Consider the following 26994-nt stretch of genomic DNA (forward strand, 5'->3'; position numbering starts at 1 on the left):
TTTCCTAGATGTTATTTTTGAAGCTATTCTCCTGATATTTCCCTGATACATTCCCTATATCTCCCTCCTAGTTCCCATCCTTCCTCCTTTTCCGAGTCTACGTTTCATGACTTACTAAACTAATGCTGAGTTTGCACTATTTCAATAGAGATTTCATATAAATACGATATTTCCCACGTTACTTTTCCCTCCAATTTCCCATTCTGAACTTTTGACTCTGAGGAATTCCAGTCACGGGTCGTTGGCATCCTTTGAACGCCGTTAAAGGAAACTGTAAAAACTGCTGTGTTTGCCTCCGAAAGCGAGAAGTGAAATTTATTACACATTTTTTGTCGACAGTGAAAGAAAAAGTTTTTTTTTTTAAGAAAAGACACGACTGCTGCGCTCCGGGACAATCACCAGGTTAGGACATGGAGGAACGGGCGTGTGTGTGTGTGTGTGTGTGTGTGTGTTTGGAAAAGCAAAGGAATGCAAGCTGTGTGTTAGCACTCTATAGTGCACGTCAATCCACAGCTTGTAGTGTAGTTTAGGATGACAGGGAGGGATGAACAGAGGGAGGAAGAAGTGAAAGGAGGGATGGAAACGAGGACGAGGACGAAGACGCCAAAGGGGAAAGATTTTTATCTCCATCCATAAAGTCAGAAAAATGATGATTTATAATATCCACCGTTATCCAGGAAGCTTAGTATTATCATAATCATCTTAAAGATGTAAATCCTTGTTTTAGTCAGAAATAAAATGGTGGAAAAAGGCGGTAAAAACACAAATTTGGGAAAAGTTGCAAATTAGAGTGGACAAAAACAGAAGGAAAAAGTGGTTGAAAGTGTCAATATGGGCTTAAAAGTATAAAAATTAATTTAAACTGGTAAATAATGAGCATGACAAATGGTGAATGTGGTTAAATTGGCAAAAAAAAAAGAAAGCATGAAATATAAGAGGTTAAAAGTGACAAAAATGGGTCAACATACGTGACAACAACAGAAATATACAAAAATTAACCACAAAAAATTGACTAGAATATTAATAAAATGACATTTACAAAATCACAACAGAAATAAACAAATTGATGATAAAAACTTGAATACAAATACACAAAATGACAACAAAAATGTTTAAAATCAGTTTTAAAAAAAAACACAAAAAAATGTACCAAATGACGACAAAAATACACAAAAAAGAAAATACTGAATTACACATAATGGCAACTAAAATTGGTTAAAAATAAGTTTCAGTAAAAACCGACAGAAAAAGTGGTAAAAAGAGTTCAAAGTGTCAATATTGGAACAAATAGCTTAAACTGGCAAATAATGGGCATGACAAATTGTGAAATTAAGGTGAAAAGAGGTTAAAATAATGGGTCAACATATGTGACATTAGGTGGAAAAGTGGTGGAAAGGGTTTATAAGTGCTGAAAATTGGAAAGGATTTGCAGAAAAAGCATTGAAATTTGATGGAGAAGTGTCAGAAATGGGAGTAAAGGAGCAAAAATGCATTAAAATGAGCAAAAATATGACAAAAAAAGTGATGAAAATGGGTTCAAATATGGAAAGTTTGGTGAAGTTGCAGAAAAACGGTAAAAATAGGCAAAATTGGGCTGCTAAATGATATTGTAGTTTTATAAAAAATAACAAGTTTTTATGCTTTCATGAGGATTATTATCCTTATTTTATTTATTTAATTAAAATGGAATAAAAGTTCAAGGAGTTCAGGAGATCAAAGTTAATTTCCTGGACAACAGCAAATTCATTCATTCTTGCTAGAATTTAAAAAAAAAAAAAAGGGAAAAGGTGAAATACTGAAAATATGTGAGGAAAAAATTAAAAAAAAACTCAAGCACAAAAACAATGTGAAAATATTAAATGAAAAGGTTAGAAAGTGGTTGAAAAAGTGGTAAAACAAAGAACTTTATGACTTTAAATGGTTTATAAACAACAAGGGAACAAAAGGACAAAAGCAACAACAAAAAAATGCAAAAAGTTTGAAATGACAAAGAAAATGTGAAGAAAGGATTAAAAAATAGAAAGACTTAAAAAGAAAAAGAAAGGGGGGGGATATTCATAAACTTGCTGGTTTTATTAAACGGAAATAAAGGAAACATCAAAGTGATCACCAGATGCCTCTGAAGAAGACTGGCAGAAGATGACAGTTGAAACATGTCAGGAGATCAAAGTCAAAAAGAAGACAAAAAGAATTTGCTGGAATTAAGGTAAACTACTGGAAAATATTGTATAAGAAAGGTTAAAAAGTGGTAAAAAGACATAAAACAATGATTTTTTTTTACTGATATGTCAAGATTTCTGAATAAATGAAACCTTAACGTAAAAATGGTTTAAAAGTAAGAAGAATCAACGCAAAATGACATGATATTATAGAGGAATGGAGCTGAACAATGTTATTTATCCTGCAAATGTCGTGTGAAGAATGTGTTTCAAGTGTAAATATTGAACGTGCACCATTTACGACCCCCCCTCCATCCAGCCATGTTTGTGTTTATCTGTGTTTATAAAACCTTCTGTGCAGTGCGTTGAAAAACCTCCTGCTTTGTTTCATCTCCACATGAAGCTGAGGAAGAAGGATGACGGCATAAACAGCACATGTCTGTGTTTACACGTTTACATTGACTGGAGCTCAACAACCTGAGGTTTGCACGATTTAGACACGACGTCGTGGTCGTCTGAGGTCAACGCAGCAGACGACTGACGCACAGAATGGTCGTTTCATAAAAAAACATGGTGGACGTTAAACTGGCATGTGGTCACCACCGGAGGCACAAGATAAATAACAAGATGAATCCATAGCTGACGTTTGTTCACTGATTTATCTTCCACTTTAAAGCTGCCACGCCACGCAAAACTACAAAATGACTCCAAAATGACAAAAACTGAAACCGCAGCAAAATTAAATTAAAAAGATTACTTCAAAAGCAGACAAAACAACAAAAACACAGCAAAAACAACAAAAACACAGCAAAAACAACAAAAATACACAAAAGAAAGATTAAAAACAGAAAAAAAGACAGAAAAATACACACAACAGCAAAAAAATATACAAATTGACAACAAAAACATACCAAATTATAAAAAAAAATACACAAAAACTGATACCACAGCAAAAAGTGAACTAAAAGTCAACAAAAATAACAGAAAACGTACAAAATGACAAAGTCAAATAGAAAAAAATGACTCCAAAATAATAAAAACACACCAAAAAATAACCAAAATACACAAAATAAAAAACAAAAACACACAAAATGACAGAAAAATGCACACCATAGCAAAAAAAAGACACAAATTTACAACAAAAACATACAAAATTACAAATAAATAAAATAACTCCAAAAACACAAAAAGGACAAAAAAATACACAAAAACAGATACTACAGCAAACAGGAAACTAAATGTCAACAAAAACCTACCAAAAACAACAAAAATACACGATAGAAATAACAAAAACCACACAAAACGCCTCCCAAAAAAAGACATAAAATGACAGGAAAATGCACACTACAGCAAAAAATGACACAAAAACATACAAACTTATAAAGAGATACATGAAAATATGCACAAAATAAGGAAATATCATTGCAATGATTATTTTCACCTTACTGTCAACTGAAGCCTCTGGTGTTATTTTTATTTTTTTTAAGGTGTCATGATTCCTCTGCTGAGTCACTGTCACTACTCGGACTGAGTTTCACTCGCACTGCGTCTGTGTGTGTGTGTGTGTGTGCGCACGCTGTCGCCATGACAACCGCCATCCATCATCACGCACTGGACAACACGCAGAGCTGACGTTTGGGAGATTCCCACCAGCTGCTACACACACACACACACACACGCACACACACACACACACGCACACACACACACACAGGCACACACACACACACACACACACACACAGGCACACACACACACAGGCACACACACACACACACACACACACACACACACACAGGCACACACGCACACACTGTCACTCTGCTGACAGTCTGCTGTGACATTGTTCTGGTGTTTCATGTCCAGCTTTCGCACCACGCAGCCAACTTCCAACAGGTCAGTGTCGGGTGAAAACGTCCCACATGGAAAAATGACGGCGAATCTAATAAAATCCTTCCTCAATGTTTGTGGTTTGGAAAGATTCCCAAAAAGTCCCTAAAAACATGCATTTAAATGTGAATATGAATAGCAAACAGGGTCCTGGAGGGCTGCAGTCCTGCAGGTTTTACATGTTCTCCTGCATGAGATGAAGGTGGACATATTGAATATATTGTCTAGATCAGACGTGGACAAATGACAATAATATGTACAAAGATATGAAAAGATGACTCCAAAAACACACCTAACCACAACAAAATAGGAACAAAAATACTCACAAAAACTCACACCACAGCAAAAAAAAATTAAATGACGACAAAAGAATTCTGCAAAATAACAGTAAATATACAAAATGACTCAAAAAACACACCACAGCAAAAAATACATAAATTTACAACAAAATTTACAAAGAAATACGTAAAAAATCCACATAAAAATGACTCCTAAAACAAAAAAACTGACAGAAAAATAAACACTACAGCAAAAAAATAAACTAAATGACAACAAAAACAAACACAAAACAACAGACAATAAATAAAATGACAAGGGCAAATACAAAAACACACAATGTGATGGAAAAATACATGCCACAGAAAGAAATACACACATTTACAACAAAAACACACACAATAATAAAGAAATACATAAAATATAATAAAGAAATGACAGAGAAATACACAAAAAGTGATACTACAGCCATAAATAAGCTCAAAAACATTCACAAAATAACAGAAAACATCTCAAATGAAAAGGACTCAACAACAAAAATACACAAAAGAAGGAAGATAAAAACACAAAATGACAGTTAAATACACACCACAGAAAGAAATACACGCATTTCAACAAAAACATACAAAATTAGAAAGAAATACATGAAAATATATTTTAAAAAGTGACAGAGAAATACACAAAAAGTGATACTACAGCCATAAATAAGCTCAAAGACAACAAAAACATTCACAAAATAACTCAACAACAAAAACACGGCAAAAGCAACAAAAATACACAAAAGAAGGAAGATAAACACACAAAAAGACAGAAAAATATACACTACCACAGCAAAAAACGCACACATTTACAACAAAAACATACAAAATTGCAAAGAAACGTGAAGATATACACAAAACAACTCTAAAAAAAACATGTTTGTTTTTTCCTGTCATTGATTAGTCATTGTTATGACATGGATGTTGATCATGTGACCCTCGCTGTGATAAACGCTGCCCATCTGTGATCTGTGATCTACATCAAACCTTCCGTTCTATCCAGTCAGTAGATGTTGGATGAAGGTCAAATATCAGATTCTGCATGTTTTCACATCCACAGAGAACGAGTGCTGAGCCAAAAAGCCCTGAGAGAAACATGCACAACGGGCCGCCATCCAACACCGACAGGTATTAAACAGAGAGAGTTCTAGAAGCACACACACACACACACACACACACTGATCCTGTTAATCCACACAGACGTTCCTCATGTGTCTCACTGGGTCACTTATAACACGAGGCTGCAGCGTTTATTCCTCAGTCACAATTATTACTAAATAAAACCTTAGAATCTTACAAATTATGAAGGAAACTTGTTTTTTTAAATTTGCTATTGTTAATTATTGCTTTATTTTGATTATTATTTATTCAATAGGTGAAAAAATACTAATGAAGGCTTAAAAATGCTTTTTTTTGTTTTAAAAAATGTGTGATGATCAGATCTGGCAACATTTTCCCCAAACGTGTTTTTGGTGAATCTGATAAATTATAAAATATATTTATCTTTAACTTTGAAATTGGGGAAAAGTTTTGTCTGTTTTTAGATTTTTTTTGCAGTTCTTTGTGTATTTTTCTTTATTTCTTCAACGTTGAAATGAATGGAAAACTGTTGAACCATTTCTCTGAATAAATCAGATGACACAAATATAACAAATTGTTTTCTAGTTCTTTTGTATATTTTTGCAGTCATTTTTTTTTTTTATTTTTATCATTGTGGGGTTTTGTCTGTTTTTAGAGTAAATTTGTGTATTTTTGTTGTAAATAAAAAATACATTTTACAGTTTTTTGTGTATAAATTGTAATAAAATCACTTATTTTTTAATTTCTCATAAACAAAAAACTGTTAGAATATGTCTATATCTAACTTTGAAATTGGGGATGAGTTTTATTTTTTTTAAATTACATTTTGAAGTGGAAATTTGTTGATTATGTGTCATTGGAAAAACTCCTCGTCAGCTCTACCATAAAACATTTATTTTAATGTCATAAACCAAAATGTACGAAAATACAACTGAATCAATTATATATATATTTATATACTTTAGTTAGTTTATTTTTTTAAAGAAAAAAGCAAATAAACCTTTTTGGTGAGCACACGTTAGTTATATATAATGGTTAAACATTTCCATGTGTATTTCTAAACTTTCCATGCTGTGAGTAAATTAAATATCCTACTTTCCCAAAGTGACGAGTGACCTTTGACAGATAATCTCGAGCCCTGAAGATGTTCAAATCTTATTTCTTATGAGTTGTGATGCCTCAGATTGACTTTATTTCACCATGTGAGGTTGATAAGTCTTTATAATCCAGTGCCTGATGAGCCACAGGTGCTTATTTTTACTGTAGACACGACATGTATCCAGCAGATAACGACGCACACACAAGGCTAAGTCAAGGACGCGTTATCGCTGAGTCAAGGTTAGAAGCTTTTTGTCCATCGGAAACGCGTCCTCATGTGTGACCAGCGTTTCCATTCTCCTTGAAAAATGCAAAATCTAAATAGCGCGATAAAAACTTGTAATGGGAACACCGGAATTTCTAAAAAACTCTACGCTTTCATGAGGAGGTTTTTCAGACGTTTCGATATTAGCTGTGTTTTCATTGCGTTTTTTCGCGAAACAAAAGCGATATTTTTAAAGTTTAGACAAAGCATAATTGCACTTTAAATGTGTTTCCATTCTACAAGTAATGCACCATGGTTTTTTCGGAGAAAAGTGGTCATGTCAATCAATCAATCAATCAATCTTTATTTGTATAGTGCCAAATCATAACCAATGGTATCTCAAGGCACTTTACAGTAGAGCAGTCTTAAGGACGGACTCTTCATTTTATGGATACACACATATGCATATATACGTATATACACATACATATGTATCCCACACCCAACATGAATTCATCATGGCGGCAAGGAAAACCTTCTGTTAAGCAGCAGGAACCTTGTGTGGATCCCATTCCTATGTGACCAGGTACGTCACGTCTTGTGACGTGTCATTGTAATTTCCATCGCGCTGTCGCGATACATTTCAATAGCTGTGTCTCCATTACCCCTTGAAATATCCAAATAGCGTAATAAAAACCGGAAATGGAAACATCGGAATTTCAAACATTCAAATATCGCTAAAAGGTTTTTACGCTTTCATGATCAGGTTTTCCAGATATTTCGATATTGAAATGTATCACAAACGCGCAAATAAAGCGTATTAAATGCGATTACAATCATTTGCGACCTTTCGCTGAAATGAATGGTTAAAAATATTTTATTTAGGGAAGTCAAGGACACATCAAAGCAATCAGCAGATGCCTCTGAAGAAGACTGGCAGTTGACAGTCAAAACATGTCAGGAGATCAAAGTAAAATTGTGTAAAAACGTTAACATATTACACACAAAACAATGACTTATTTTTAATTTATGGTGTTAACATGTGATGTGGTGTGACTGATCTTTAAAAATTACTTTAAATCTAATAATATTTTTTCTGCCCTATTCGTCATGATTTTCAAAGTGTTTTGTAGTTCTCTATAAAATTTGCCAGATATGAATTTATTTCTATTTTTATTTCCATCAAAATATCTAAGAAAACTTTCTACGACGATGCTCATTTTAAGAAATATCACAAAAAACGGTTGGGAGAAAAAACGAAAAATACAAGGTAATAAAAAAAGAAGTGGCAATTTTTCAATATAAAACATCTGACAATTCATATCCTTTTAAAGTTATTTTTTCCTTTTTTGGTGACTCGGCACTAAATGCTCCATGAAGCAGAGGGAACACTGCCCCCCCCTCCTCCCAGTTTTCATTACAGTTTTCCTAATTCCCCATTCGAAAAAAATATTTTTGTTTATAAAATCGTTTCCTGCTGCTTTGATTCTAACATATGTCTGTTAGTGCTACCTCAGGTGTGTCGTATAAGTTAAGTTTTCGGTGAAATTATCTCAAACTTTTCAGACTTTAGGTTGGTTCTTCTTTTGTTGCGCAATTCTTCTTTACAATGTCTATCTTGAGACAGTCTATATATTTAATTCTGTTTTTTTCTTTTGTTCCGCCTTGGAAAGAATCTCAAACTCTACCTATGGTTTTGATTAGTTTAGTAATAAAATATTACTCCATGACTAATTAAGGAGCCATTTATCATGTGATTCTTAATCAATGAACATCCTTCTGTAACTCCAGAGAGAGAGAGCAGATAAGACCAACAGCTTTACATGTGCTGATGTGGAATTCATATAGAATTGCAAAATACAGTTTTAAAAGCACCTACAGTATGTGGAGGTTTAAATCACGTCAAAACCAACAAAACGATGAGTGATGATGGACAAACAGAGCGTGTTATGGCAGCTTAAAGAGCTCATCGATCACACCAGCCCGGGCACAGATGACATGTCGGTGGTTTACAGGTCGTTTGGAGCTCTCAATGAGGAAAAGATGAAACACAGATAGATTTAAAGAGCTCTCTAAAAGCAGCTCTCAAACCGCTCCTCTCTCCATTGGCTTCATTTGTCATCCAAACACCAGCAGAGGTCAGAGGTCAAGGTCAGCAGCAGCAGCAACAGCGCGCGGCTAGAACACGTTAAACCTGGAGTTATGGACGCCTTGAAGCCCGAGTCACATGGTCCTCATGGTCCTGCAGGTGCACGGCCATGTTTAATAAACATGTGGGGAAGGTTTACTGAAACTTTTACAGCATAAAACAGTGTGTATACAGGAAGACGTACAGTTACAGGCTAATAGCTTTTGACAGATGCTTGCGAATGGAAACATACCTTAATATGGTCAAATGTTAGTGTACAGCTAAATACAAACGTGGAACGAGTTCAATCGGCCTCCGATTTTAACGCAAGAAAACTGATGGAAAATACACATATAGACGAGTCATGGCAAATAAGGATTTTCACTGCATGATATTTCATAAAATGAGTATCACCGAGCAAGGTTTGAATGAGTATTATGATGGAAATAAAAATATATACAAAAATACAAAACAATTACTCCAAAAACACACAAAACGAGAATGAAAATATTCAAAATGACTCTAAAATGACCACAGCAAAAAATAAAGTAAATGACAACAAAAACAAAAAAAAAAACTGAAAATATACAAAATGACAGACAAATACAAAAATTACTCCAAAAAAACAACAAAGTCGACTATAAAGAGACTTCAGACTGTTCAGATGCTGCTGCTGCCAGACTTTTGACCGGAGCACCCAGAACATCCCATATTACCCCCATTTTTTCTGATCTTCATTGGCTTCCAGTTCATTTTTGTATTGAGTTTAAAATTCTAGTCCTGACTGTCAGTCCCCTCAATACATCACTGACGTGTTGTACCCCTACATTTCAGGGCGCACCCTTGGGTCCTCAGGCCAGGGTCTCCTCATGAACCCAAAAACGCATTTTAAAACCCGGGGTGACCTTGCGTTCCAGGCGGTAGCGCCAAGACTCTGGAATAACCCACACCAGTCCCTCCGTGAGCTTGACTGTGTGGACACATCTGAAGACCGCGCTTTTCAGAAATTGCTTTTAACTTTTATGATCTTTTTATGATATTCCTACGGTTGTTTTAAATACTCTTGTGCGTTATTATCCTTTTGTGATGTTGCTGCTGTTGTTTTACTTTCACCTTTGCCTGTACAGCACTTTGTGATTTTATCTGTGAAAATGCGCTATAAAAATAAAATTTACTTCCTTACAAAAACAAATACAAAAAACACACAAAATGACAACAAAACGAGAACGAGAATGCTCAAGATGACACAAAAACTCATACCACAGCAAAACAATTACTGAGTAACAAAAAAATATACAAAATAACAGAATAAGACAAATACCAAAAAATGACTCCAAAAACACATATAATGACAGAAAAATAACAAAAACTGACATCACAGCAAAAAAAAAAAACCTAAATGACAACAAAAACAAAAATATATGGATTTTTACCACATGATATTTCATAAAATGGGCATCATTGGGCAAGGTTTGCATCAATATTATAATGGTAATAAAACTTGTAATACTTTGAAATCTTAAACAGAACTATAATATAAATAAAATAGGGCAAAAAACCAATTAGAATAGATTTAGAGTAATGTTAAATATATTTTCAAAGCAGCAGTCACATCACATGATATTTTGACACTTTGAATAACAGAATAAATTATATAAGTAATTTAGTAAGTAATGTGTTTTAAAAAAAATCTAAATGAACACATATATATACTGCTTTGAAAAGCTGTTTTTTTTTTCTTTCTGTAAAGTCGTGCAGCGACTGAGCCGAGCTTTACACAGCTGCCAGGCGTCATCGCTGCACACGCCACAGGAGTCCTGCCCGAACAAGCCCCCTTGCTGTCAACCCCCCCACATCACTACAGACTGCACTAAGCACCCCATTGATGTGGAGCCACAGGAGGGGAGGACACAATGAAAGGGAAAGCGTTTTGGGCCAAACTGCACGATATTCATAGAGGCTGAGTTTGGGTCAACAGCTCCTACTGGGGGGGGGGCATCAAAGATCTACCATTAGACCAGTGAGGTACCATCACACACAGGCATTAAGACGTTAGAAAAACACTCAACACCACTGAAATGATGTGTTCAGGGTAAATACGACTTTATGGCTCCAGAGAGGGAGATTAAAGAAATATGATCAGATCAAAGGACCAAAGCCTTCGTTTCTCAACATCTCAAGAGTCAACGGTAATGGTTTCTGGGAAACCACTTTAGGGTCATTCCATGTCATTTCACAAATGGTCCACACACTTTGGTCTCAAAGAATTCTGAATTTTTTACCAATTGTTACGTGATTATTCAATAGGCACACTGTACATTTTTAGTTTGATCAGATGAATAGTTTTTGAGATGTGGGGGGTATGTGTCGATTTTTTTTTCCCATTTTCAACTTCCAATATCTCACGAACTACATCACATAGGTAGATATTTGGTACAGTAATACAGCGCCACCTACTCTCTCAGAATATACAAAAAGATCTGCTATACATCCTCTCTGGTGGACATGCCAGCCCCTAAAAATTGGAAAACATTTGTTGGGGTTTTGGTATGTCACATAAAGAAAAATTGTTATATACTGTAAGTAAGAATAATCTTTATCCTATAAATGAAAACAGAAATCTAACTTTTTTTCTTACATTCCCACATGCAGTGATAGGCCAATGAAAATAAGAAGAAAAAAATATTTTTTCGGATTTCAAGAGCGTGTCACCCAAGAACCAATGCATATATGTGACTAATCATTAATAATGTGAACATTCTATGTTCATAGCTCTAAGCTGATTAAATTACAGAGAGCTGAGACATATGCTAAGTTGTTTACTGAAGACCCAAACATGTTTCAGACCCAAACCCTGACAAACCTTTTTTCCAATTTTGAGATGCTGGCATATCCACCAGATAGAATGTACAGCAGATAATTTTGTGTATTCTGAGAGAGTAGGTGGAGCTGTATTAATATACCAAATTTCAGTTTCCTATATGACGTAGTTCCTGAGAAATTGGAAGCTGAAAATGGAAGAAAAATAAGGACGCATTAAAAATCTACACATACCCCCCTCATAAAAAAGATTAATCCGATCAAACCTAAAATTTAGTGTGTAATAATTAAAGAACAATTGGTAAAAATGTCATAATTTATATATATAATTTATAGTTCTTTCTTTTAATGATAGTTACACCAGCAACCGGAAACAAATTTGTTGTAAACTGTATGTCAACATACTTGAGGAATAAAACAGATTCTGATTTTAGGTTCAGAATTTGAACTTTCTGCACAATGTGGTGAGACTCGTGCATGTTGATCCCATTCAAAAACCCTCTTTGGCACAATTTTGGGACGTTTGTTAACACCTAATTAATATCACATTAATCTAACACAAATCTTCCTGAAAACTCCTGGTATAAATCTAATTTACACATCATGGTCGAACAAAATCAAGCACAAGAACCATGAGCATGAGTGCTGTATTTGTTTTGACCTAAATTTGCTATCTAAGTTTACTTAATCTCCAAGGTTTTTCCAACATGGAAGATCATCTGCTGACTGGAATGTGTCAGAGGAACTTCTAGTCCTTGATTTAACCTCAAGGCCTAAAACAAAGACCAACCTATTGACAATATTTATCATGCCTGCAGCTGATGTTACAGAGAATAATCTATACCTCCATCTGCTTTGGTCAGTTACTCATGAGTGTTTGTGCATGCCAGCATTTCAGAGGAAAAACAACCTCCTTCCTCCTCTTTTCATTCCATCTCTGTGTCTTTGCCTCCCTTCGCTCTGTAAAAACCCGACAGCCTTTGAAGGCCCAAGCTCACCCCACGAAGCACCACTCGGGGGGTGGGGGGGGGAATAAAGGATACTTCCCGCCGACCACCATCCCCACCCCTTCTTTTTCCCCTTCTTCTCCTCTACAGCTTGACCTTTGACCTCATGTGCAGAGAGGCTTGGACCAGTGGCAGCAACGGAATGCTTCAGAGTTAGGTCAATGTATGGAGAGACACCGAGTAAATGTACAACTTACTCACTGCTGCACATTAACCGGCTTCATTTAAAGATCGTGCCTAAACAATGGTCACGTGACCACTTTAGTGGATTTAGGTGGATCAAAGATTCACAGCAAAATCAGGCTGTTTTTTTTTCCCCGTCCTATATGATGAAAGCATTGAAGTTTTCCTTGAAAACGTTTCCTCGGAACTGAAGAGACCTCGTAAATGAGTCGAGAAGCAACTTGGGATAATATGGACACATACCTTTCACCAGTTGTGGAAAGGTTTGTTTTAATGACCTTCAAACTAGGAAATCATGCAAGCAAACACAACTATAACACTGTCTAAAGAAAAAAAATGTTTTTAGGTGCAAAAAACACAAGAAAAAACAAGTTAATTTAATCAATTATTAACGAATTAAAGAATTTTTCACAAATTTTGCGGTATGAGTAAATGATAACTTTAAATAAGCCACAATAAGGTAAGTATATTAGGGTTTCCGCGATTGAAAAAAAAAAAAAAAGTGTTATTATTTTATTATTTGAATTTATTTATTCATTTTTAAATTGCAATTTGACGCTAGATATAGCCTCATATGCAAGTTTCAGGAAAATACTATGCATTTACAAGCAATTTGTCTTCGTAAACAGTTGGTCAGAGAGATGGAAATGTCAATTCTTGCAAAAAAATCGTACACAATTTGAAGGACTTAACCTTCTGAAAAGGAAAGAACCGTATGACACGGACTAAAGCCTCACCGACATGTTTTGGGACAACATCACACATTTCCACAATGTTTTTCACAGTAAAACAAGCAAGCTAATGAGTAGCCTTAGCAAGTGTAGCAAATGGCTAGACGTCTTGCACAGAATCGTGCGTGATCTTATAACTATTTTGTCGCATTCCTATGGCAATAGTTAACTCCATTAACCATAGTAGGGTTAGGGTTAGGGTTAAGTGTCCACCCTAGAGCTTGAACTCACTTTTGTTTGATGATGTGCCAACATCATAAAGTGGAATAAACACATTAGTGGATTAAGAAAGTCCAGAGTTTGTCCCTTTGAGTTTGCTTGATAAATAAAACATAAATTGTGGCAAAGATGGCTTCTGCCTAATTTTATATATATATTTTTTTTTTTACAAAAACATCTATCTTTGGCCTATTGAGTATTATTATCACCAAACTTGCTTCAGTTGATGTCCATACATGAGTTAAATGATTCCTGCCTTTGTAGCCTTCCCTAATGAGAAATGGCTTTATATTTGATGTAAGTCTCTGCATGTTTTTTTGGGCGGACTACAGATATCTGTATTCTAAACATGATTTATTGTTACTTAGTATCATATATTTCCATATTTCACATCATCTGTAACCACTAAGGGTCATACTTCAATCTGAAAAAAATGAGCTTTGTAGGTCATGTAGAAGTTATGAAAAACCTTATTGTGATGGGTACTGTATGTTCATTTTGGAGAAGAGGCTGGGGGGTGAAGAAGTTAAGAGGGGTTTTAATTAAAAATATAGATATATATTAGCTTTTTGATAAAGTCAAGGGACTTTGGTTCCAAGCGTTGACCTTTTTACAACATTTACTTCAAGACGTAACTCCTACGTTTTAAACATTCACTATAAGATAAATTTGCCAAAAGAGTCTCCGTAAAAATGTAAGGGGTACTGATATACATCCAGGAGGAACGCAGGAATGTTGGCTACCTCGGACACATCTACAGAGTGTTGAGGCGTAAACAATGACTTTACGGTGTGAAAAAGACTCGGTGGGAAGGTCTGTTAGGAGACAGAAGACAGAGCATTGGTTTTAATTTGGTCGTAAACAGCCACTGAGTTATGGTGAAGAGGCCCCGGGCCCCATTTTGCTTTCTTTTAGTGACGCGTCTAGAGACAACGTTATGGTGTGGTCAGACTAAGCGGATAAACATATTTTTGAGTTGTTTATTGTGGCCAGTTCTTAGCATTCGAAGGTCTTTATGTGAAGATGCTTTGTATCCTTGACTTCCTCTTCAGCTACAGTAAATTATCTTGACGGAATTCTTCTCTTTCTCTGAAACATGTACTCAATAGAAGAAGCTGAAGTTTGGATATTAAACAACCTGATCATTAAAGCAAAGTCCTGTAATCTGCTTGTTTCTTACCAATGTTTATGTAAAGTAGGATACTTCACCAGTGGCCTAAAGGTGTAAGCTCCTGAATCACTTCTAAATGACTGCTATCATCAACGAATCTCTTGGACCTCCAGGAAAGGGTCAACCTGTCACCCAAAGGTCTCAGAAGGAGGTCAACCTCCCTCCAGGCTTTAAGTCATCCAGATAAGAAGCAACATGTCGTGGCCTCACTTTTACCTCAATTCTTCGAGGTCGCCCTCGGCTACTCTTAACATTTTAAAGCGGTATTACCTTTTGTTGCCTTCACTCTGAGGTCTGATTTTGGTTTAATCTTTTCAAGGCTAAGCTGGAATAAGGTCAAGTCTAGGACAAGGTTTAACATTAAGAAAGAGAAATCCTGTCCGAAGAAACTGGACTGACAGCTGAAAGTCCAGGTTGTAAAACTAATTATAGTGCCTTTTAAGGAATACAGGGTAATTTGGGCCTTTTTGCTTGCCAGATATTATCCCTTTGAACACAAAGGCTGTCATTTTTCAGACCTCCAGATCCCATGAAGAACATTCCCATTTCTCAACACGGTAAACACAAGATTTACCGCTTCTCTCTTATCTGTCTGGTCACTGGGTGAATTCAGGGTCACTTCCTTTTGTGTTCCTATAATCTCTAAGGTTAACCCCAACACCTGTCCAATAAACAGATGAAACCCCAAGGTCAGGGAAAAACACGTCATGTTCTCCAAACCTCTGGCCCCATTGTTGCCATCTTTTCAAACTCTTGAAGGTAACATTATGTAATGCCAGGAACTCCCCTCATGTTACAAATCTCTTCTGTTTACCTAAAACCTGGCCTTCTGACCCCTTACGTCTTTTCTCAACGACCCTGTACCTGGACTCCCAAAACACTGGGATTTGTGGGTATTGTGGATCCTTGAACATGTGAGTCCTTTTAGTCCCTAAGAGAAGAATTCCCCTTTGAAACTGGAGATGTGACAGATGGGGAAGGTGGAATAAACAATGTCTAGGAATTGGTTTTGGGCAAGAGGTGTCACACATGCTTTGCTACTTGGGCGTGACCACACAAATGTTTCTTTTTCTTGGAGACAAAACAACAGAAAGGCCAAACACGAGTGTAGTAACCTGCGGCTCAAGCACCAACCGCCAACTGAGTGTTGTAACTGGATCTAGGTTACTGCCGTTGGGCCTGATCAACTGAACCATCAAAAACCACTTTGTTCCCCACATCTTTTCAACTTCATCAACTTCACTTATATGGGCATGCTGATTAAAATGACCAGTTCAAAATTTAACCAAGAAAAATTTTGACAACTCTTTTCTGTGTTATCTAGATCTGAGGGCCACATTATTAAAAATAATGTCTAGTATTTAGAATAATCATTTTGTGTCATTTCTGTTGCTGTGTGTGTATTTTTCTAGTCATTTGTGCGTTATAATTTTGTGTGTTTTTGGAGTCATTTTGAGTATTTTTGTTAATGTTTTGTATATTTTTGTGTACAAACATTGTTTGGTACATTTTTGCAGTTTTTTTGTGAATTGTTGTCGTCATATTGTGTATTTTTGTTATTTTATGTGTTATGAGTCATTTAGTTTGTACATTTATCTGTTATTCTGTGTAAATTTGTAATCGTTTTGTGTGTTTTTGAGGTAGTTTTGTTTATTTTTGTTGTTCTTTTCTGTATTTTTCTGTCCTTTTCTGTATTTTTCTGTGATTTTGTGTGTTCTTGGAGTCATTTTGTGTGTTTATTTGGGTCGCCGCACAAAATTAGGCCGAGGGCCGCATGTGACACTTTACACTATATGGTCAAAAGTATTTGGACAAATGTCAATTTCACCAATAGTTAATCAATTTGAATAAATTATTAAGAGGAGCAGGTGGAGGGGATGTAAAGACGTTTGAATATACTCACAAAGACCTGCACAACAGTATCATTATAACAGTAGAGGTTCTCAATTTGTGGGTCGAGACCTCAGACCAAAAAAACTAAACAAATGTCTTTTATTTTGAAGTAAGTGTACTAGCTCAATTCTGATTCTAATTTTAAGTTGCAAAGTTTTTTTATGTTGCTTCATTAAAACCACAGCAGGTGAAAACCACTGATCTAATGAACTGCAGCTCTTGTTGGGTGTTCTTGCTCTACAGTCACTATTCATGAAAAGCAGTGAACCAGGATAACGTGCTTCACCACAAAGCAATGGTAATAGGTGGAGAACAATAAGTGCATTAAGTTTTAAGAATATTTCAGGAACTAAAAAAAGCATCTTTAGAGAAATATTTAAAGGTTTTTAAGTCGTCTTTACAGTTTCAGTTTTCCCAAAACACAAGCATGAGTTGTAGACGGGGGCGGAGCAGCGATATTAAAAGTGAGAGTGTTCTAAGGGAAGGGCAACCATCGACTCCCAATTTAGTTTACTAAATTAATTTACTAAAACCAAGATAAAGCTGTTATTTAGTCAGTGATACCCAACATGTAGCTTTTTGTCTTAATTTTACTTATCATCCCCAGAAAACCTTAAAAGGGGGAATTTTTAAGGTATTTTTCTTTTGCAACTATCTTTGTCCCATTTTGGCCCATTTTCAAAAAATGCACTTTTTTGATTTTTCTTTCAGATTTTAGCTTCCTTTTTTCCTATTCTTTTTTTTTTTTTTTTTCCATTTTTGGAAGGTCTTTTTGACACTTATCCATTTTTTGTCGATTCTTTAACCATTTTTTTTGCTACTTTTCATCCAAATAATCAACCTTTTGCCCAATAAATAACACTTGTTTCATTTTTCTCTACATTTTGCCTCTTTTTGTTCCACATTTTTGCCCTTTTTCACTATTGTTTGCCAGTCTTGACTGCTTTTGGCCCAATAAAATCACTTTTAACTCTTTTATTGCCATGTTTCTGCTACTTTTGGACCATTTTTTTGCCACTTTACTCATCGCTGTTAACTCTTAGTTTACATTCATCAAATGGCTGGCTGTGATTGGCTTGATCACCATTCAATCAATCTAACTGGACCAATATGTTTTCAATAATGAATTAATCTGTGAAAAGTGAGGTGGATGAATTAACATTTTTATGAAAGTACGGGTGCCGCATCCCCCACGGGTGAGACGCACCTGGTTGTAGATGTTTTCTTGGCCGTACTTGTGATTCTCCAAGGACCTGAAGCGAAGGCCATGCCTTGACTGGCATCAGGCTCAAAGGTAAAGGCAAATGTAAAAGATCAAGTAACGATCGTGGCGTGTTTGCTGGTTACGGGTCACTCACTTCAAATGAGAGGAAACGAGAGAAAGAAGATGATGAAGAAGGGATGATGAAGGTGAAGAAGAGGTGCAGACAGGTGCGTGACCTGCTAGAGAAGCCGCAGAGGCAAAGAGGTGATGGTGGTCTATGGAGGAGGAGGGAGGGAGGGGGGGTAACTATGGCGATGACACGGAATGCGCTCGTCGCCCCTGGCAATGGCTCATTAGCTTCTAGCCCTCACAGGCTGATGGGTCCTAAGCCCAGACCTGCCTCTCGCCTCTGCCTGTCACAGATTCCAACGTTTGCCAAATGTCATGCGGTGGAGTCCGGAACGCATCGGCATTCCAGAGGGGTGGGGGGGAAGAGAAGACACCTGCCTGCAGGTGGCTCCCCAAAAAAAAAGGAGGTGAATGGTTTTTATTTGATATAAATAGAGTTTTTGTACCACAGGGGGCGTTGAACTCACTTTATTCACAACCCAGTTTAGTCTCAGGTGAGTCGAATCAGAAAAATACTGATTTCTTTGGGGGAAAAAGTGCCATTAGATCAATACAGTGTCTTAATTGACCTTTGACTGTGTAAATAATATATTATTAACCTCTAACATCTGTAAGCATAAAGCAATAACGTTTATGTCTAGTATTTCAGTTTAAGGATTGTTGATTTCACAAAACATTTCTTAAAAAAAAATGTAATTTGTAGGAATTTCTATGTGACTATTTGTGAGAAATTGTGAGTTATACGAAACTATTTGTGTTTCAATGACTTTGATATGATTTTAGAAGCATTTTTGATAAATCAAGTCATTTTAGCGACAGTTCCACGATCGTCACGAGAATCCATGACGAAAATATGTCAAGTCGTTTTTTTAAAATAAACAGAAAATAAATCGCGATTGTCACGAATGACGATCGCGAAAATGACTTTTCATTCGTGGCAACACAAGTTCCTCATTATTTTCATGCTGTGCTGAATAAATGAATAAATGTGTGTCCAGCTGCTTGAAATGAATCACAAAAGTCATTAATCCTAAGCCTTAATGTTTAAAAAATGTTCTAATAAGTTGTAATTGAACAGAATAGCTTCCAATTAAAATACATTATGATTTTTTTTTATCTCAAATGTCATGTTAGCAGAATTAATATTCGTTTTTGTGACAGTGTCATGTTTTACAGTGAGATGATTGGAAAAATAACACATAATTCCAAAGGGACGTCCAGCGCGACTGAAGCTGATAGAAATATGCAGATAATCAGATTATCCTGTGTGTAAAAACACACTAATCCCTTCCACTGCCGTGGCACAGACTGAAATAGTGGAAGTTATCGCTCCTACAGCTAACGTCACTGTTTGAAGAGTCCCCGTCTCGCAATTAAGACAAATATGGACACAAAGAGAAAAGCAGGTGAAGGAAAATTCCAAAGTTCCAGTTTGGAGAAAGTTTACAGAAGGCGGGAAAAGTGTTGCTTTTCCAGGGAACGTGTTCTGCGAGGGGGTGGGGAGGGGCTTCTGCGAATTGTCCAGAGAGAATCCTGCTCTTACACGCCCTGAATGGAGGGAAACGCCACTGATGGCGTTCGTCAGCTCGTCTTCTCGCCTGCAGACACAGCACAGCACCCACGGCCTCTTCTTCAGGCCATTTCTCCACGTCATGAATCATCCACACCATGTCAAGCACTTAAAGGGATCCTCCACTGTTTTTACAAGTTTGTGCCCCTGGGGTCAACAAAGGAATTATGATTCTGATTGTGGCCCTCGGTCTAATTTTATGCGGCCCCCAAAGTAAATGACAGAAAAATACACAAAACAAGATCAAGAATACATTAAAAAATACAAATAATTACAGCATTGCAGGAAAATACAGTAAATGACAAGATAAAAACACAGTAAATGACAAGATAAAAACACAGAAAATACTCCAAAAACACACAAAAATGAACAAAACGACAAGAGTAATACACAAAATTACTCAGAAAAACATACAAAAGTACACAAAAAGACAACAAAAGTACACAAAAAGACAACAAAAGTACACAAAAAGACAAGAAAAAACACAAAACAATTACTCCGTAAATCGACAGTATTAACAAACCTGCAAAACGACAACATGAACACAAAAAAATGCAAAATACACAATATGACTCCAAAAAACACAAAAGGACTACAGAAATGCACAATATGCTTCACAACGAGCAACACAACAACAACAACAACAACACACATACACAGGAGAGAAAACCACACAAAATTACTATAGAAACTTTTTGTTCTTTCCTGTGTTGACGCTCAGATCGCTCATTATTCTAAATGCTGACATGAATGTTGACCATGTGGCCCTCCGTTCAAATAAACACATTTTTGTGGCTTTGCTGCGATAAAAGTTGCTTACCTCTGATTTAGAGCAACCAAAAGCAGCACAAGTTGTCATTTTGACTTAAAAAGCTGCTAAATCATCTAAAAATCAGGCTGAACGTTTTCACTCCAATAGAAAACAATGAGATGTTTACAGGAAGTGGGGCCCTGTGACATCATCAATCACATGATTTCAAGATGGAGGAACACAGGCTCTAAAACTGGTCCCATCTTAAAAAGTTAATAAAACAAATACGGTGCAAAATAATGTGTTTTGTTAGGTATAGATCTACTAATAAGAACATGTCAAAGGTTTTAAGCCACATTTGTAAAAACAGCAGCTGATCCTTTAATAAGAAGCTCTAGTGGTGACGTAACTAATCAGTTCATTAAAAATAGATATGTAACCGTCCCATTAATGCACTCAAAAGCTGAATAATAAAACTCGAGTTGCTTTAAAAACCTTGAAACGTATCGTTTAGTGCTGCAAGTATTAGCATTATCTACGGGACTCCACATCCCACAATGCAATGCAAGACACTTTTCTGGCAACGCCAATAAGAGAGTATTTACAGTGGAGACAAAAACAAACTTTTAACCTCGTATATCTTTTTTTAATCTAATAATAATGTATATATTGCTCTATGAGGCCAACACTATGGCTGTGTTTTAAATGTCACACTAACGTACTACTCATACTACGTCAAAGTTAGTATGTAGTGCGTTCACATTAGACAGTATGAAAGATTGAGTATGCCAGAAATAGCTGACTGTAGACATTTTTTAAGTATGCACAGTGGTCACACTAGTCATACTCAACCATCCCATGATGCACTGCGGGTGAAATGTAAAATGGTCCTGGGACTAGCTTCAAGCTAACAATCAAACATCCCCCTTTTCAAAATAAAATCATGTCTTTTTGTTTTCTATTAGTTTTTAACACTAAACAAATAAAGCTCTTGTTTTGAAGCACAATGGAGGGTCTCCAAAAATCTCCAAAATATTGGAATGAAAAGTGTCTCCGTGAGTTTTATGGATGAAATGAGCACATGTTGATATTCTACTTGGTCACTTTCTCACTTCAAATGTTTTCAGAACTTTCAAAGTAAAGGTGGAGAATCAACAGAGATATTTAGCATCAGTGGGTTTCAGGTTTTTGTTGTTGTAGGTTCCAAATGCATCTTGGGAAACTTGGAAATATACTTCAGTGGGAACGCTCATCATCCTCATCATACTTATCGTATATAGGAGACAGTATATACTCATTGAGTTTGTAGTTTATAGTACAGTGTGACATTTACAACACAGCCTATGACTTTATCTGATAAAAAAATGACTGTCTCCAGCAGCTAAACTTTAGTCTGCACACACACACACACGCACGCACGAACACACACACACACGCACACACATGAATTCAAAGCAAGGAAGCGAGGGGTTGTTTCCATTCCAGTCTCACAGATTCTACAAACTGCAGCTTTAAAATAGTTTCACCATCTTTTATTAATGTAATATATTATACTGTATATGAAAACAAGTAGGGGTACACACACACACACACACACACACACACACACACACACACACGCACGCACACAGGCACACACACACGCACACAGGCGCACACACACACGAGGCTATTTCAGGAACCAGGAGGAGCCGGCTAAATAAATAGGTGGGGCGACGGCCCTGTGTTGACAAACAAAGTGACCCCGCTCACTCGACACCTCCCACCGTCGCGCCCGCGTCATTGGAACCCAAGTGGAAACATCTTGAGCGTTTCTAAAAGCAGAAACGTGAGGACGAGTCGCCGCGATTCCGACACAATGACCATCTGTGGGAGCCTCATTAGCGAGTGGCCGGGGCCCGTGGTGGAGGCTGGGAGCGGTGCCAGGTGGTGCTGAGGGGGAATCCTGACGTCAGGACGTCAGCCTTTGTTGACGGGGTAAACAAATGATTCAAAGGTTTAACACTGGCAGTTATGGGATATTAATAACATTATTATAACACAGATAAAGACATAGTGTTGGCCTCATACATCAATAAATGAAAGGAATTTATTCTGAAAGATGGGAGAATTTTAAAAACAGAAAAAAAGGAAGTTTACATTTGTTTTTTGACTTTATTTCAAACATTGGGTTGGTTGAAAAATGATCATGTGACTTAAACTTTGGAAAAGTTTAGCGCATTGCATTGTGGGATTGGGAATCCTGTTCCATGTTACATTTCTCATTTTAAGAAGTGTTTTTCATGATACTATGCTTGTATTTATCTGTATTTTATTTGACTGTGCATCCCTATTAAATTAACAGATTTTTACCTAATTAGGAACGTTTTATTTTCTCCATAGCAAACACTGGGTTGGGTGATAAATGGTCATGTGACTTGAACTTTGGAAAAGTTTAGAGTTTTGCACATTTCATTGTGGGATTGTAGTGTTTTTCACTATACTATACTTGTATTTATCTGTATTTCATTTGTACGATCCAAAAAAGGTCGGTAGCCACTTTCTTTCCACTTATTTACTAAATGACATTAATTAAAATGTGTGTTATCACTTGTTCGTTCATCTTTATACTCTGTAGTTGTTTTTAAATAGTCAGACAAAGGCGAGGCATGAGAACCACTGTTCTACAGTGAGCTCTGTAGAGTACTTCTGCTTCCTGGGGACCATCATCACTCAGGACCTCAAGTGGGAGCTGAACATCAGCTCCCTTATCAAAAAAGCTCAGCAGAGGATGTACTAACTGCGGCAGCTGAAGAAGTTCAGTCTGCCAACAAAGATGATGGTGAACTTCTACAGCTCCATCATCCAGTCCATCCTCTGCTCCTCCATCACCATCTGGTACGCTGCAGCTATGGCCAAGGACAAGGCCAGACTGCAGCGTATCATCCACTCTGCAGAGAAGGTCATCGGCTGCAATCTGCCCTCCCTCCAGGACCTGTACGCCTCCAGGATTTTGAGGCGTGCAGGAAAGATTGTGGCCGACCCCTCCCACCCCGGTCATAAACTGTTTCAATCTCTCCCTTCTGGTAGGAGGTTTCGGTCCATCAGGACCAGAACCTCCAGACACAAAAACAGCTTCTTTCCCTCTGCCACCATCCACATGAACACACCCCAAGCCACCCACTCCCCCCCCCCCCCCCCCCCCCCCCCCACCCGATCACCACCTCCACCAGCTTGATACCATGCTGCACTGTATATATATATATTTATATTTATCCTATTTATCCTTTATTCTCTATCTATTCTTTATTTATCCCTCATCCTTTATATTTATCATTATTATTATTATTATTATTGTTGCTGGGTTGTTCTTTGTTGTTTTGTTTTTATTTCTTTTATTTCTTTTTGTTGCTTGTTTTGTGCACCAACCACCAAGTCAAATTCCTTGTACTGTCCTCAAAACTGTACATGGCAAATAAAACATTTCTGATTCTGATTCTGATTTCTGATTCTGATTCTATATCTAAAGATTAAGCAAAGTCAACCCATTCTTCAGTCTGTGCAACGTTGGCCTGCCATAAAAAAGAAAGCAGCAGCTCTCAGCGTCAGGTAGCGTGCATGAGAAACCAGGCTAATGTGCATTCATGACAACGTGCCAGAGGACGGCGTGAGTCCCTGAAAATATCCGCTTGGCTGCCTCGCCGACACTTTTTTTGCTGATTAAACACCTGAGTGCTCCTCAATAACAGCATTTCAGAGACTGTTTCAATGACAGCCTTACTGGTTGATACTGGAGCAAAGATTGACTGTTGCTCATCAGTTCTGTCAAAGATGAGGAATGGTATTAGTGTGGTTCACCTGTAGGGCGTAGCATTACCCTCACACTCACGTACAAGGTCAGTAAATTACACCTGACTGTGACTGAGGAGGTATTTCCCCCTCTGGATAATCCCATTCCTATCCATTCAAAGTATTTCAAAAACGTACCTGGTGGAGGTGTAAAGAATACTGATATATACCAATCAAGTACAAGTACTGTTACATGTTTTAAATTATACTCAAGTACAAGTACAATTAAGACATGAAATACTCAAGTACAAGTAAAAAGTAGCTCAATTAAAAAGTTAAAGTTACTAGTTACTTTCATTCTTTTTTTTGTCATTTATAACATACAAACTACTTATAAATGTAAGAAAAGCAAAAAAAAAAAAAAACAACATAAAAATAATTAAATTCAATAAATAAATGAAAAAAACAAATAAAAATAAACAGAAAACAAAAACAATAATTTAAGAAAAGGTTAAATTACTAGTTACTTTAACCCCCATGTTTATTTTTGGTAATAAATCTTGCTACGGGTTCCCTTGCATACAGTAAACATCTGATGTAAAAACTTAAAAAGGAAGAAACCAAATCTTGCACTATTGGAATTTAATTTATTTTCCACAAATGCATCTGTACAAAAAAAAAAAGAAAATCTGAATAAAATAACACCAATGAATTCAATGCAAAATAAATAAAAATCTCAGGATCTAAGTATGAAAACTGAGAAATTAACCAGCATTCAATAATTTGCATTACCTTTAATCTGATTGGTCGGCTATGATGTGATGCATTTGATTGTCGTCTGGTTATTTCAATTTTTTGTAGTGTTACAATGTCAGTTGATCATTTTAAAACAAATAAAATCATTATTTACTCAGTAATGGTTGGGTGTAGAAATGTAACAAATTATTTTACTTCTTTTAAAACATACTTAAGTACAAGTACAATTACTGATTAAGAAATATACTCCATAAAGTTCAAATAGTACCCATAAAAGCTACTCCTTTTACAGTAATGTGAGTACTTGTAATCTACCTGGTTATGTAACAGGTTTAAAGCATTAGTTAGTTCAAAGTAAGGCCAGGATTAAAATCGCTATGATGCTAAAAAGTACAAAACATTCATTCTGCCCATAATTACCAGTACACTTTAAACCACATGTGTCAAAATCAAGGCCCGGGGGCCAAATCTGGCCCTTCAGAGCATCCGATTTGGCCCAAGTGAAAGTTAATCATTATATAAATTACCAAATAATTCAGTTGTAAATTGTTGTTAAAATAACTCCATTTATCTCTAATTATTCCACATTTTTCCCCCAAATTAAAATAAAAGTAATAAATAAATTAAAAAAAGGACATTTAATTATCTGTCACTTATTGCTTCCATACTTTAATAACATTAATGTCGAAATTGTTTGTTTTTCTACTGTCTTGATAGAAGCTAATATGATAGCATTGCCAAATGGAGCCATTGATTTGTTAACAGCAACGCTAAAAACTCGACTTCTAAATGACCATTCCAGTATCAATGAGGTGTCAAATTCATAAAAGACAAATACTTAATAGAACCAAGAACAAAATCAACTAATATCTAGATACATTTGCAAAGTTACTTCATATTTAGCTGTTTTTCTACTGTGTTAAAGCTGATATGGCTTTAAAGGTAATATCAGAGCAAAGATGGACTGCTGTTCATCAGTTCTGTCAGAGATGAGGAATGGTATTAGTGTGGTTCCCCCGATAGGGCGTAGCATTACCCTCACACTCACGTACAAGGTCAGTAAATTACACCTGACTGAGGAGGTATTTCCCCCTCTGGACACCTCAAAAAGACAAACTAGCTCATCTTTTTTTGAATTATCATCATTTAAGAAGTTCTTTTGGTCACAAATATAACCACATACTTCTCTCTGAGCCAGAATGCAAAGAACAAGCTAGCCAAGAAACTGGTGTCTTATCTTATACAACATATAGGCCCAGAAGATGCTAACATCATTGGATAGAAAACACACTTTAATGTAATATCAACGTGAAGACATAGTCATGAACATCCACCACCAGATTATAACTCACATCCTTTTCCTAAATGTCCTAAATCGAACTTAGACGTATACATACAAACATATTATCGCATCAGAATATAAATTATTAACTATCTTAACCGTTCTCTAAGAAAAGCTGTCCCCTTTGAAGACACCTTGAACAGAGTAAAAAAAAAAACAGAACAAGGGCAATAACTCCGGAAAAAATAATTGCGCGCTTCTCATTTTCGAATTCCATCAAGGTATTGTTACCCTGAAGCCACACACCGAATTTGGTTATCCTATCTTAAACTGTTTCTGAGAAAAGCAGTCTCGTTTAACTCGGACGGATAGACGCACAGACGGACGGAGCTCAAACCTACATCCCCCTTGCACATTTGTAGCAGGGGATAATAATATGATAAAGATTGGACGACATGATCAAAGTTGACTTCTTGAACAGCAGCAGCTTCATTTATACCAAGATATACTGTAAGTCTTCATCATATATTTTGCATACATTGGGACAAAATAGCTACTTTTATTTGCATCTTCACCCTTTAACACAAAACCAAAGACAGCTACTGCCATATATATAGAAACAAAAATAGGGCACGT

At 36.4% G+C, this 26994-nt stretch overlaps 1 protein-coding gene across 3 annotated transcripts in view; it reads right to left on the minus strand.

Moving 5' to 3' along the window:
- Positions 1-26994, minus strand: part of col4a6 (collagen, type IV, alpha 6) — a 141164-nt gene that overhangs the window by 96374 nt on the left and 17796 nt on the right. The gene's annotated exons all lie outside the window — the stretch shown is intronic.

Source organism: Gouania willdenowi, chromosome 18 (genome assembly GCF_900634775.1).
Source record: "Gouania willdenowi chromosome 18, fGouWil2.1, whole genome shotgun sequence".
Taxonomy (NCBI): domain Eukaryota; kingdom Metazoa; phylum Chordata; class Actinopteri; order Blenniiformes; family Gobiesocidae; genus Gouania; species Gouania willdenowi.